Source organism: Oncorhynchus gorbuscha, linkage group LG02, assembly GCF_021184085.1.
Source record: "Oncorhynchus gorbuscha isolate QuinsamMale2020 ecotype Even-year linkage group LG02, OgorEven_v1.0, whole genome shotgun sequence".
In the NCBI taxonomy this organism is placed as follows: domain Eukaryota; kingdom Metazoa; phylum Chordata; class Actinopteri; order Salmoniformes; family Salmonidae; genus Oncorhynchus; species Oncorhynchus gorbuscha.
Window position 1 is genome coordinate 67,639,366 of NC_060174.1, and position 14,512 is coordinate 67,653,877.

Here is a 14,512-nt window from a genome sequence, read left to right on the forward strand (position 1 = left end):
TACTTTGGGATTCAATACAAGATATGCAGAGCTGTTGCTATAAGGCTTGTCTAGTCCTATCCTGACTAGCTAGGTTGCTTTGTAACCAACCAGATGTGAACTCTGCTGAAATATTTTTTTATTTAACCAGGTAGGTCAGTTGCGAACAAGTTCTCATTTACAACCGTGACCTGGCCAAGATAAAGCAAAGCAGTGCGACAACAACAGTTACACGTGGGATAAACAAAGTACAGCCAATAACACACCATAGAAAAATCTGCATACAGTGTGTGCAAATGAGTTAAGGCTATAAATAGGCAGATAGTGGTGACGTAATTACAATTTATCAATTTACACTGGTGTGATCTGTGCAGATGAGGATATACAAAAGAGCAGGAAAAACAAATATGGGGATGAAGTAGGTAGTTGGTTGCACGGGCTATTTACACAGGCTGTGTACAGCTGCAGTGATCAGTAAGCTGCTCTGACAGCTGATGCTTAAAGTTGGTGAGGGAGAAAGTCTCCAACTTCAGTTATTTTTGCAATTCGTTCCAGTCATTGGCAACAGATAACTGGAAGGAAAGGCGGCCAAAGATGTTGGCTTTGGGGATGACCAGTGTAATATAAACTCAGCAAAAAAAAAAAACATCCTCATTGTCAACTGCGCCTATTTTCTGCATACTTAATGTGTAAATATTTGTATGGGGGGGTCAAAAGTAATCTTGTGTGGCCACCAGCTGCATTAAGTACTGCAGTGCATCTCTTCATGAACCGCACCAGATTTGCCAGTTCTTGTTGTGAGATGTTACCCCATTCCTCCACCAAGGCACCTGCAAGTTCCCGGACTTTTCTGGGGGAAATGGCCCTAGCCCTCAGCCTCTGATCCAACGGGTCCCAGACGTGCTCAATGGGATTGAAATCCAGGCTCTTTGCTGGCCATGGCAGAACACTGACATTACTGTCATTCAGGAAATCACTCACAAAACGAGCAGTATGGCTCGTGGCATTATCATGCTGGAGGGTCATGTCAGGATGAGCCAGCCGGAAGGGTACCACATGAGGGAGAAGGATGTCTTCCCTGTAACGCACAGCATTGAGATTGCCTGCAATGACGAGCTCAGTCCGATGTGACACACCGCCCCAGACCATGATGGACCCTCCACCTCCAAATCGACCAGAGTACAGGCCACGGTGTAACGGTCATTCCTTCAACAATAAACGCGAATCTGACCATCACCCCTGGTGAGACAAAACCACGACTTGTCAGTGAAGAGCACTTTTTGCCAGTCCTGTCTGGTCCAGCGACGGTGGGTTTGTGCCCATAGGCGACGTTGTTGCCGGTGATGTCTGGTGAGGACCTGCCTTACAACAGGACTACAAGCCCTCAGTTCAGGCTCTCTCAGCCTATTGCGCACAGTCTGAGCACTGCTGGAGGGATTGTGCATTCCTTGTGTAACTCGGGCAGTTGTTGCCATCCTGTACTTGTCCCGCAGGTGTGTTGTTCAGATGTACCGATCCTGTGCAGGTGTTGTTACAAGTGTTCTGCCACTGTGAGGACGATCAGCTGTCCGTCCTGTAGTCTTGGGTGTCTCACAGTACGAACACATCTGCAGTCCTCATGCCTCCTTGCAGCAGGCCTAAGGCACGTTCATGCAGATGAGCAGGGACCCTGGGCATCTTTCTTTTGGTGTTTTTCAGAGTCAGAAGAAAGGCCTCTTTAGTGTCCTAAGTTTGCATAACTGTGAATTGCAGTGTTGTCTTGTGAGATCTTCAGGGTGGTGTTGTACAAACTGAGCTTTACCCCAAAGTCATTCTGTCCTTTTAAAACTTTCACAAAATACCAAGCCATTGGATATAAGAAAGGCAAAAATCAACTCTGAACCTATTCCTTAGGCACTTCTTGATCCAACAGAATTGTATGCAGTTTGGCTGTAACTCACCCTTTGCTAGGCAAGTTTCCATAACATATTGTACACTCCCATATGTATTTCTTTAAACTGTGAAGATAAAATATTAATTTGGCTCTATACTCCAGCATTTTGGATTTGAGATCAAATGTTTCATGAGGTGACAGTACAGAATGTCACCTTTTTATTTTAGAGTATTTTCATGTTTTACTGTTTAGAAATGAAGGCACTGTGTATATAATCCCCCCTATTTGAAGGTGTCATAAGTTCTTGAACAAATGTATTTGTATTAAAGTAGTCAAATGTTTACTTGGTCCCATTGTTCCTAGAACTATGTCACGCTTGTGACTACAAACTTGGATGCATCTGCAGTTTGTTTCAGTTGTGTTTCAGATTGTGTCAAATAGAAATGAATGGTAAATAATGTATTGTCATTTTGGAGTCCCTTTTTCTAGTTCCTCAGACTTTCTGATTATTCACGATTCATTCATTATCTGTATCATGGTAGTATCCACATTAATGGAGAAGTGTTCAGAAACCTATTCTTTAAATAAAAGTGACTCCAAAATGACAAAATACAATTGTTTACCATTAGTTTCTATTGGGCACAATCTGAAACGCAACCAAAACAAACTTCAAAGCTTGATGTAGTCATTGTGTGCTAAGAATATGGAACCCAATACTAAACGTTTGACTACTTTATAGTATTTGGAATTTGTCCAAATATTTATGACACCTTCAGATGGGAGGACTAGATAAATAAAGTGCTTGATTTGTAACCGGATACACTATATCCAAAAGTATCTAGACACCCCTTCAAATTAGTGGATTCGTCTATTTCAGCCTCACCCGTTGCTGACAGGTATATAAAATTGAGCGCACAACCATGCAATTGCCATAGACAAACATTGGCAGTAGAATGTCCTTACTGAAGAGCCCTGACTTTCAACGTGGCACCGTCATAGGATGCCACCTTTACAACAAATCAAGAAATGGGTTTCTATGGCCGATCAGCCACACACAAGCTTAAGATCACCAATGGCAATGCCAAGCATCAGATGGAGTGGTGTAAAGCTCGCCTCCATTGGACTCTGGAGCAGTGGAAACACGTTCTCTAGACTGATGAATCACGCTTCACCATCTGGCAGTCCAATGGACGCATGAAGAACGTTACCTGCCCCAGTGCATAGTGCCAACTGTAAAGTTTGGTGGAAGAGGACTAAAGATCAGGGGCTGTTTTTCATGGTTCGGGCTAGGCCCCTCCAGTTTCAGCATGACAATGCCCCCATGCACAAAGCGAGGTCCATACAGAAATGGTTTGTTGAAATCGGAGTGGAAGAACTTAACCCTATCGAACACCTTTGTGATGAATTGGAACGCCGACTGCAAGCCAGGCCGAATCGCCCAACATTAGTGCCCAACCTCACTAATGCTCTTGTGGCTGAATGGAAGCAAGTCCCCGCAGCAATGTTCCAACATCTAGTGGAAAGCCTTCCCAGAAGAGTGGAGGCTGTTATAGCAGCAAAGGGGAGACCAACTCCATGTTAATGCTGTTGATTTTGGAACGAGATATTCTCAGAGCAGGTGTCCATGTACTTTGGTCACATAGTGTATGTATGACAAAATGCATCATGGTGCACGCTGCACTCGGTGTCAAAGGAAGGCCAATAACATCATCAAGGACCTCAGTCACCCTTCTAGCAGAGACCGAGAGACTGAAAGAAGCAGTTTATCTCCATGTCATCACTGTTGAACAGCCATCACTAGCCGGCTGCCTGCCCGGTACTCTGCCCTGCACCTTGAGACTAATTCCCCATTTACAGAGTCATTGAACACGGGTCACCTCATATTCTGTTGTTTACTCACTGTTTAAGTATATACTGTATTCTCGGGTTAGCCTTGGTAGTACGGCGCCCCTGGAGCAAATTAGGATGAAGTGTCTTGATCAAGGGCACATCAAAATGTTTTTTCATGTTGTCGGCTTGGGTATTCAAACTAGCGACCTTCGGTTACTGGCCTAACGCTCTAACCACTAGTTTACCTGCTGCCATAACAGCTGCAAATCTGTGTATGCAACCAATAAACTTTGATTTGAAATACCCTCAAATAAGAGGTGACATTCTGTACTGTCGCCTCATTTGAAACATTTGATCTCAAAACCAAAATGCTGGAATATGGAGCCAAGTTAAATGTTTTAGCTTCACTGTCCAAATAAATATGCAGGGGAGGATACATCCACAAAGTTCTCTCAGATCTACATTTTGCCAAAATAACACTTCTCCTCAAACCAAAAATGTTCTCATTGTCTTCAACAGTGATCTTATTTTCCAAAAATAGGTTCATTTCCAAAGACTACCCAAACAGGTTTTTATTCCAAATGAATTACAAGTCTGTACTAGTTGAGTGAGACAAAAGTTCCGGGCAGAGCACAGTGTTCCTTGGACTTTATCGCCATCTGGTGGTACTATCACTGTACAACAGCATATCACATTCCAAGAAGTATAATCAAGGTTTTACAATAACACATGTCACTTATCAGACTCTTTCATGCAAAGAGTTACAAAACAAACACTCACTTTAGTATCAGTCCAAGCATATAATTTATTTTTGTTTTAATGAGAATTGAATTACTGTAACTGGAGTTGAAGTAGGCCTAACCCTTTTAGTGATATAAGTGTATAACTTTACAGCTATAGGGAAAAAGTCTGCGCCAAACTGACCAATGGTTCCATATCAAAACAATGTATTTCTCACAGCTCGGTCAGTCATGCACCAAATACCACATTTCTCCCCCATGTTGCGATCTACTTCATCGTTCTGATTCGTAACTGTGTTTTACATGAACCACCAAAATGAATGATACTCCATACTCCAAGAGCAGAGGTAGGCAACTTGTCTGAATGTCATACGATTTTTTTTTTTAGACCAAATTAGATTATTATGGTGATTGGTGAAGGACATTGGACAAGAAGCTAATTCAAAAAACAAAAAAAAGTTGTCTTTACACCTCTATTCGGGGATACATAGAGGTTCACTAGTTCACAGTGAGAACTCCTTTGTCTAGTAACTCATGGGTAAAAATGAAATACATTACAACATAGGCAGGGTTTAGGATTAATAAGCTTCTAATTAGGACGTGCATGACATATGAAAGTGTATCAGTGTATCTATCTATCATGTTTTAGAACAGATTTTACAGACACTACACTTGCACCAAAACGAGACAGTGTTGTCGACCATCAAAGGCTAAAATAAAGTGTATTTGTCTAAATAATATGTGAAACAATGAAAAAGCATAGGTCAACTCATTTTTAAGGGGCAGGTCTTGATGGGTAGGGCCTTCTCGTGTGTGCTTATGTTTCAGACTGTCCGGCTCCAAATCTATCCAACTTGCTCCCCTCCCGTTCAAAACCAGAACAGCAGCAGAGGTGCACCGTGTTCTCTCTATTTCCTTGGGACACCCACCTTCCCTCCGGGAAGAGCTAAACTACTGGTGATGCGCATGCTGCTATTGTAAACTTTGCAATGGGCACCTGAACTGGGTATGGTCCAGAACAAGTGGTACTCGCCTCAGAATTTCACAAATGTGCACGATAGCTTCTTGAGGTCTGGACAGTCTGACAGTGTTTAGGCAACAGGAGAGATATTGATTGATATGGCGAGGCCATTGTTGTTCATGACGTCATCCAAGTCCTCATCCTCTATCACCACTGTAAAAAAATATATATATATATATAAAAGCAGGAGTAAAGACATACAAGGTTCGTCTGATTCTGTATAATCATACAATTAAAATAAGTACATATTCTGGTCAGACTAACTTAGTTATTTTATCGATAAACCTAGAATGAAACTATATTTTAGAGCAACTATATTTTCAGTTTCTTTCGTCTCAATTCTCGTTCCTTATCTTTTGCTTGCTTTATCTGCCGCACTCACCTCTCTTCGAACGTCCTATTTGCCCTAGCTTCGGGGCCCGTTGGCCTCGTCTCCGCTGGGGGGAGTCAAAGCTCAGCACACCCCTGTTGAATCGACTCCCCAAACCAGGCACCTCACCAGACTCGAGTGGGATTACTGAGCTGGGCTGGAGTACGCCAGAGGGGGGTAGAAACTCGGGTATTCCCGCTATTCCGTACATTTCCAGTGGTTGTGGTGCGCTTTCACGGTTCTTTCGGTTTTTCTCTGTCTCTAGAATTCTCGACACCTCAGCAGTGTCCGAGCGCTGCTTCTCCTTGTCCTTGCTTCCACAACAGTACAGCATGTAGGATACCGGCAGATATTTTAGTGTTGATGAGATAAATGTCGTTGTTCTTGGCTGAAGACGTAGTTAAAATGGAGAATGTGGTACATAACAAAACTCAACTGAATACATTTTTCACACTTTGCCGGCACAGTATCCCTGCTGATCCACAACACATCTCTGCCATAAATGTCAGACTATTAAATTACAACATTCTAGAGGCAAATCAAAACGAAAAATATCAGCTCGTGAAACTGTCACACTAAATGTGTTGACGTCTGCAGACCAAGACGCTTGCTCGACCATTGCGCAAAACTTATCCCAAATGCATTTCCCCATCAATATTGTTTCAGTATGATTCACTTTTCAGTTAATCAGGTCAAATATTGCTGTACATTATTTCAAACCTTTTCTATAACTAGTGGTCATTGAAGAGAGTCCTCTTCACATACCCCCCAATTGCGATGTGTTGTTGTGATTTTACAGTTGAACATATGCCCACTCCCAGTACGCACAGTTTCGACGTCTTAAAGGTGTAGACCGTCAATGATAAATGCGTTATTACAATCCGGGATTTCCCAAACCCGCACCTGATAGCGTCATGATGAACGAATTGAAGTTGCAGGAATTGTGGCAACATGTCAAATAAAATAAAATGTAAAAATCGATGTATGAGTATGAGATTACTCACACACTCGTATTTATGGAATTCCATTACAAACAGGCAAATAATAAAGAGACTAAAGAGGTTGTGAATCTGATCATAGTCACAGCATTAAACATTTGCCTCCATTTAGCTGACTGGGTGGAGTTAGAAGAGACATTGTTCGGGCAGACACAGTCACAGAAAAGGCCTGCATATTTCAGACATCTGGCCTTATTCATTTAGATGTGTTACATCGGTCTTTCTGTTTGTATGAGTCATCAAACTTCTCTGATGAAGGTAATATCCTGCTTCGCATGGTGAGAGAATGTTGAAAAGACTTGGTGTAGTACATTGCAGGACTAGCTGTTTATATTGTTGTTGTTGCAACACACTAATGTCCAACACGTCTGTCCATTCACTCCCCTGCTGCAATTATAGTCCACGTGTGAAAGGACTTGTCAAAGTAGTAGGACAGTTCTATGGTTGATTATCACATCTCCATTATTAATGTCCTTCCTGGACATCCTCAGTTCCTGGAAATGAGAGGTCGATTAAAGGGGAAAATGCAACAAAGTGTTTTGGTGTTGTGACCCTAATATCTTCCTGAACATGTTGGGTGCACAAGAGTTCAAATGCTAATCAACATTTTTTAAGTCAGTCGAATAAAATTATTATGAGGTAAGTTGATCAAATATTTGGTCATTTAGAAACATGTATTTATAATCAGTTACCCTGGTACGCCCCTTTTCTAAAAACAACATACTTGTACCAGCAATTGGACATTGTTCTTAGGTCAGACTAGTTACCCGGCCTGGTTTCTTTTACTTTTACATCCTTTAGCAGTCACTATTATCCAGAGTGACCTATAAGAGCAATTAGGGTTAAGTGCCTAGTTGATCTGGGGATTTGAACCAGCAACCTTTCAATTACTGGTATAGCACTCTAAACCGCTAAGCTACCTGCTTAGCAGTTAAGAATAGATGCAACATAGTAAACATAAATCAGGGGCACCCAAATTAGTATGATATTTAACACGAACGACTAGCAACCCAAAGGTTGCGTGTTCGAATCTCTTCACAGACAACTTTAGCATTTAAGCAACTTTACAACTACTTTGAACTTTTTAGCTACTTTGCAACTACTTAGCATGTTAGCTATCCCTTCCTCTAACCCAGGGGTGCCCAACCAGTCGATCGCAATCTACTCGTCTATCGTGGAGTGATTGCCAATCGATCGTGAGATGATTATATATCTACTAAAATTCAGCCACACAATGCCTATAATCTCTGTTTTAATGTTTCGACAATCCTCCATTCACAGCAATGTCTAAAAAGTCACGTGATTTACGTAAAATAGGACCAGTCCCTGCCCACTTATTTACGTATGCTTAGTTAGCGCGGTCAGATGCCGCCCGCCAACTCCCAGTCGAGGTAACAGTGATGCCAGGCAGGTAGCTAGCTAGCAAACTTTGTAATCCGATTCGTTGTTAAATTGTTCTTAAGTTGTGTGGTCGACAGCACCAATAATGAGTGAAGGGAAGAATACAAAAAAAAAACAGAAAATGGGTCATTTCCACAAATAATTATTTTATTTTATTATTATTTTTTCGTCATGTCAAACTCAAAATGTGTGTGTCTCATCTGCCAAAATAGCATCATTATCCCAAAGAAAAGTAACATAGAACAACATTTTAAAACCACACAAAACCCAAGAAATAGATTTTCTAGCAAAGACTGAATTACGAAAAAGAAAGGTACAAAAACTTTAAAAAACAACTGACAGTGCAGCATTTGGGAAGGCGGCAACATCTTATCGTGTGAGTCGCGTTCTTGCTAAGCATAAAAAGTCATTCAAAGATGTGGAGGCAATCAATGAAGCATTTATTGAGGCTGCCATCAATGACATTCAGTTGTCCAGAAAAGCGGTGACAAGAAGATGTGAGGGAATAGCAGAGAACCTCGAGAATCAACTGAAGAAGGATATTGACAACTGCGAGTGTTATTCCCTCCAGTTTGACGAGTCCACAGATATGGTAGATGTGGCATAGTTATGCATTTTTTTTTAAATCATTCTTATTTTATACATTTTACCCGCTAATTTCGTGGTATCCAATTGTTAGTAGTTACTATCTTGTCTCATCGCTACCACTCCCGTAGGGCTCGGGAGAGACGAAGGTCGAAAGCCATGCATCCTCCGGAACACAACCCAACCAAGCCGCACTGCTTCTTAACACAGCCCGCATCCAACCCTGAAGCCAGCCGCACCAATGTGTCGAAGGAAACACTGTACACCTGGCTAGTGTGCACTGCGCCCCTGGCCCGCCACAGGAGTCGCTAGTGCGCAACGAGACAAGGATATCCCTACCGGCCAAACCTTCCCTAACCCGGACGAAGCTAGACCAATTGTGCGTCGCCCCACAGACCTCCCGGTTGCAGCCGGCTGCGACAGAGCCTGAGCTCGAACCCAGAGTCTCTGGGGGCACAGCACACAAGGTGCAAATATATTTTTCAAGCTTTTATGAGGTTTGCTAACAAATTCCAAATGCCCATTTTGTAAGCTTGTTTTCATTCCTACCTATGGGGCATCCGCTATGGTAGGCCGCATTAGTGGGTTCGTTGCATTGTGCAAACAGGATGATTCATTCCCGGATTTCCTTAGTTATCACTGCGTAATTTATCAACAAGCTTTGTGCAGGAAGATGTTAAACATGAAAAAAGGTGATGAAGATTGTGTGTTCTACTCAAGCAAGAAGCCTACAGCAGAGGCTATTTCGGGCTCACTTAGAAGAGACTGAAGCGGATCACACAGGCCTGCTGCTGCACACAGATGGTGGCTGAGCCGAGATACATTTTTAGGGAAATTCAGTGACTTGATGCCTGAAATCAAGGAGTTTCTCAAGGTCTCCAAACATGCAGAATATGCACAGCCAGAGGACACACAGTGGCTCCTGGATTAAGCTTTTCTCACTGGCCGAACTTACATGCTTAATGAATTGAATGTAGAGCTTCAAGGAAAAGGGAAACGTAATCGACATGATCAGCTCTGCGAACACTATTAAATGCAAACTACAACTGATCACAAGAAAACCGCAACGTAAAGACCTGCACTTCTTTCAACACATGCATTCAGAAACTGGAACGTCAGGGCAAGGACACATCACAGCTTGACAGTGCATGTTATGTGGAGCAAGTCCAGAGCATCTGATCTGAGTTTGACAGTCGTTTCACTGACTTTGCATCACTTGAGCCTATTGCCACTTACAGTACGTGTGCTTTCCGTTTGGCACAAACATAAATCTGGAGGTCATTGAATCCAAAATGGAATCACCTTTTCAGTTGGACACAACAATAGCAGAAACTACATTACTCACCCTTCAAAATGACATTCAGCTGAAGTCCAGGGCAACCACTGAGAAAGGAAGAGTTCCGGGAGCTACTGCTAGAGGAGAAGTATACCAACATAAGAAGATGTGCTCTCAACGTATCAGCCCTTTTTGGATCAACCTACCTCTGTGAATCTGCATTTTCTCACATGAAGTTAATAAAGTCCAAGTACAGATCTACTATGAATACTGACCACCTTCTGGCCCGCATGAGACTTGCAACAAGCTGCTTACAGCCCTGACTATGAAACCTACTTGCCTCCACCCAATGCCAAAAGTCACACTAAGGTACGAAATGAAATGAGTTCCACTTATTTGTGGAAAACATGTTATTGGTCCAAATTATATTTGGGTACCAAATAGGTGTCATAGCAGCAGGTCCATAATCAGCGATGTGTTGCGTTTCATAGATTTTGTTGGTTAGTTTAGATTTAGAGACTGGTAGATCTCATCAGGCTGGCAAATGAAAAAGTAGATCTCACGTCAAAGAAGGTTGGGCACAAATGCCATAACCCTAACCCCTTAACCTACAGTATGACATAACTACCGTCGTTACGGTCTAAACTTGCTGTAGACTGGCTTAAACAATAAATATAAATAAACAAAGTCCAAAGTCTCTCTGACTTATATATATATACTTGACTGGAAACTCCAAGGAAGAACGCAAGCTGTGGCTTCTTCTACTGGAATTGTGATACAGAGAACTTTAAGTGAAATAATCTGTCTGTAAACAATTGTTGGAAAAATTACTTGTGTTATTGTTATACAGGTGAATGAGGACCCAAAAGCGACTTGGCGAAAACAGAGTCTTTAATCCAGTAAAGTAAATCTACAATCATAAGGCATAATTCCACTCGTAATGACGAGAACAGACTGGAGACTCGATCAAGAACTGCAGGTTGCCTCGGGAAGGCACTTGAACGTAGCAGACTCAGACACCTGCTCACCACGCAGCATCTGAGGGAAACACGACACGACAGGGCGATACACAGACACAGCACGGTGAACAATAGACAAGGATCCGACAGGGCAGAAACGGAAAACAAGGGGAGAAATAGGGACTCTAATCAGGGAAAAAGATAGGGAACAGGTGTGGGAAGACTAAATGATTGATTAGGGGAATAGGAACAGCTGGGAGCAGGAACGGAACGATAGAGAGAAGAGAGAGAGGAAGGGAGAGAGAAAAAGGGGAACGAACCTAAAAAGACCAGCAGGGGGAAAATGAATAGAGGGAAAAGCAAAATGACAAGATCAAATCAAATCAAATCAAATTTATTTATATAGCCCTTCGTACATCAGCTGATATCTCAAAGTGCTGTACAGAAACCCAGCCTAAAACCCCAAACAGCAAACAATGCAGGTGTAAAAGCACGGTGGCTAGGAAAAACTCCCTAGAAAGGCCAAAACCTAGGAAGAAACCTAGAGAGGAACCGGGCTATGTGGGGTGGCCAGTCCTCTTCTGGCTGTGCCGGGTAGAGATTATAACAGACAATAACAAATCATCATCGAGAATGCGACCAATCGTCTGATTGGCCCTCTCTGCTTGACCGTTAGACTGGGGATGAAACCCGGAAGAGAGACTGACGGACGCACCAATCAAACGACAGAACTCCCTCCAAAACTGTGACGTGAATTGCGGGCCTCTGTCTGAAACGGCGTCTAACGGGAGGCCATGAATTCTGAACACATTCTCGAAGACAATCTAAGACAAAACATGACAGTACCCCCCCACTCACCGAGCGCCTCCTGGCGCACTCGAGGAGGAATCCTGGCGGCAACGGAGGAAATCATCAATAAGTGAACGGTCCAGCACGTCCCGAGACGGAACCCAACTCCTCTCCTCAGGACCGTAACCCTCCCAATCCACTAAGTATTGGTGACCCCGTCCCCGAGAACGCATGTCCATGATCCTACGTACCTTGTAAATAGGTGCGCTCTCGACAAGGACGGGAGGGGGAGGGAAGACGAACGGGGTGCGAAGAAAGGGCTTGACACAGGAGACATGGAAGACAGGATGGACGCGACGAAGATGTCGCGGAAGAAGCAGTCGCACAGCGACAGGATTGACGACCTGGGAGACACGGAACGGACCAATGAACCGCGGAGTCAACTTACGAGAAGCTGTCGTAAGAGGAAGGTTGCGAGTGGAAAGCCACACTCTCTGGCCGCAACAATACCTTGGACTCTTAATCCTACGTTTATTGGCGGCTCTCACAGTCTGTGCCCTGTAACGGCAAAGTGCAGACCTCACCCTCCTCCAGGTGCGCTCACAACGTTGGACAAACGCTTGAGCGGAGGGAACGCTGGACTCGGCAAGCTGGGATGAGAACAGAGGAGGCTGGTAACCCAGACTACTCTGAAACGGAGATAACCCGGTAGCAGACGAAGGAAGCGAGTTGTGAGCGTATTCTGCCCAGGGGAGCTGTTCTGCCCAAGACGCAGGGTTTCTGAAAGAAAGGCTGCGTAGTATGCGACCAATCGTCTGATTGGCCCTCTCTGCTTGACCGTTAGACTGGGGATGAAACCCGGAAGAGAGACTGACGGACGCACCAATCAAACGACAGAACTCCCTCCAAAACTGTGACGTGAATTGCGGGCCTCTGTCTGAAACGGCGTCTAACGGGAGGCCATGAATTCTGAACACATTCTCGATGATGATTTGTGCCGTCTCCTTAGCGGAAGGAAGTTTAGCGAGGGGAATGAAATGTGCCGCCTTAGAGAACCTATCGACAACCGTAAGAATCACAGTCTTCCCCGCAGACAAAGGCAGACCGGTAATGAAGTCTAGGGCGATGTGAGACCATGGTCGAGAAGGAATGGGGAGCGGTCTGAGACGACCGGCAGGAGGAGAGTTACCCGACTTAGTCTGCGCGCAGTCCGAACAAGCAGCCACGAAACGGCGCGTGTCACGCTCCTGAGTCGGCCACCAAAAGCGCTGGCGAATAGACGCAAGAGTGCCTCGAACACCGGGATGACCAGCTAACTTGGCAGAGTGAGCCCACTGAAGAACAGCCAGACGAGTGGAAACAGGAACGAAAAGGAGGTTACTAGGACAAGCGCGCGGCGACGCAGTGTGCGTGAGTGCTTGCTTAACCTGTCTTTCAATTCCCCAGACTGTCAACCCGACAACACGCCCATAAGGAAGAATCCCCTCGGGATCAGTAGAAGCCACAGAAGAACTAAACAGACGGGATAAGGCATCAGGCTTGGTGTTCTTGCTACCCGGACGGTAAGAAATCACAAACTCGAAACGAGCGAAAAACAACGCCCAACGAGCTTGACGGGCATTAAGTCGTTTGGCAGAACGGATGTACTCAAGGTTCTTATGGTCTGTCCAAACGACAAAAGGAACGGTCGCCCCCTCCAACCACTGTCGCCATTCGCCTAGGGCTAAGCGGATGGCGAGCAGTTCGCGGTTACCCACATCATAGTTGCGTTCAGATGGCGACAGGCGATGAGAAAAATAAGCGCAAGGATGAACCTTATCGTCAGACTGGAAGCGCTGGGATAGAATGGCTCCCACGCCTACCTCTGAAGCGTCAACCTCGACAATAAATTGTCTAGTGACGTCAGGAGTAACGAGGATAGGAGCGGACGTAAAACGTTCTTTTAGAAGATCAAAAGCTCCCTGGGCGGAACCGGACCACTTAAAACACGTCTTGACAGAAGTAAGAGCTGTGAGAGGGGCAGCAACTTGACCGAAATTACGAATGAAACGCCGATAGAAATTAGCGAAACCTAAAAAGCGCTGCAACTCGACACGTGACCTTGGAACGGGCCAATCACTGACAGCTTGGACCTTAGCGGAATCCATCTGAATGCCTTCAGCGGAAATAACGGAACCGAGAAAAGTAACGGAGGAGACATGAAAAGAGCACTTCTCAGCCTTCGCGTAGAGACAATTCTCTAAAAGGCGCTGTAGAACACGTCGAACGTGCTGAACATGAATCTCGAGTGACGGTGAAAAAATCAGGATATCGTCAAGATAGACAAAAACAAAGATGTTCAGCATGTCTCTCAGAACATCATTAACTAATGCCTGAAAAACAGCTGGCGCATTGGCGAGACCAAAAGGCAGAACCCGGTACTCAAAATGCCCTAACGGAGTGTTAAACGCCGTTTTCCACTCGTCCCCTCTCTGATGCGCACGAGATGGTAAGCGTTACGAAGGTCCAACTTAGTAAAGCACCTGGCTCCCTGCAGAATCTCGAAGGCTGATGACATAAGGGGAAGCGGATAACGATTCTTAACCGTTATGTCATTCAGCCCTCGATAATCCACGCAGGGGCGCAGAGTACCGTCCTTTTTCTTAACAAAAAGAACCCCGCCCCGGCCGGAGAGGAAGAAGGCACTATGGT

The 14,512-nt window shown here is 44.4% G+C and overlaps 1 long non-coding RNA gene across 1 annotated transcript; it reads right to left on the reverse strand.

The window, feature by feature from the left end:
* Positions 1-4,228: 4,228 nt before the first annotated feature.
* Positions 4,229-6,615, reverse strand: LOC124007984. The gene is made up of 2 exons (XR_006834047.1): positions 5,826-6,615; positions 4,229-5,596 (listed from the first exon to the last, which is right to left on the reverse strand). It is a non-coding gene; the product is annotated as an uncharacterized LOC124007984 (long non-coding RNA).
* Positions 6,616-14,512: the final 7,897 nt, after the last annotated feature.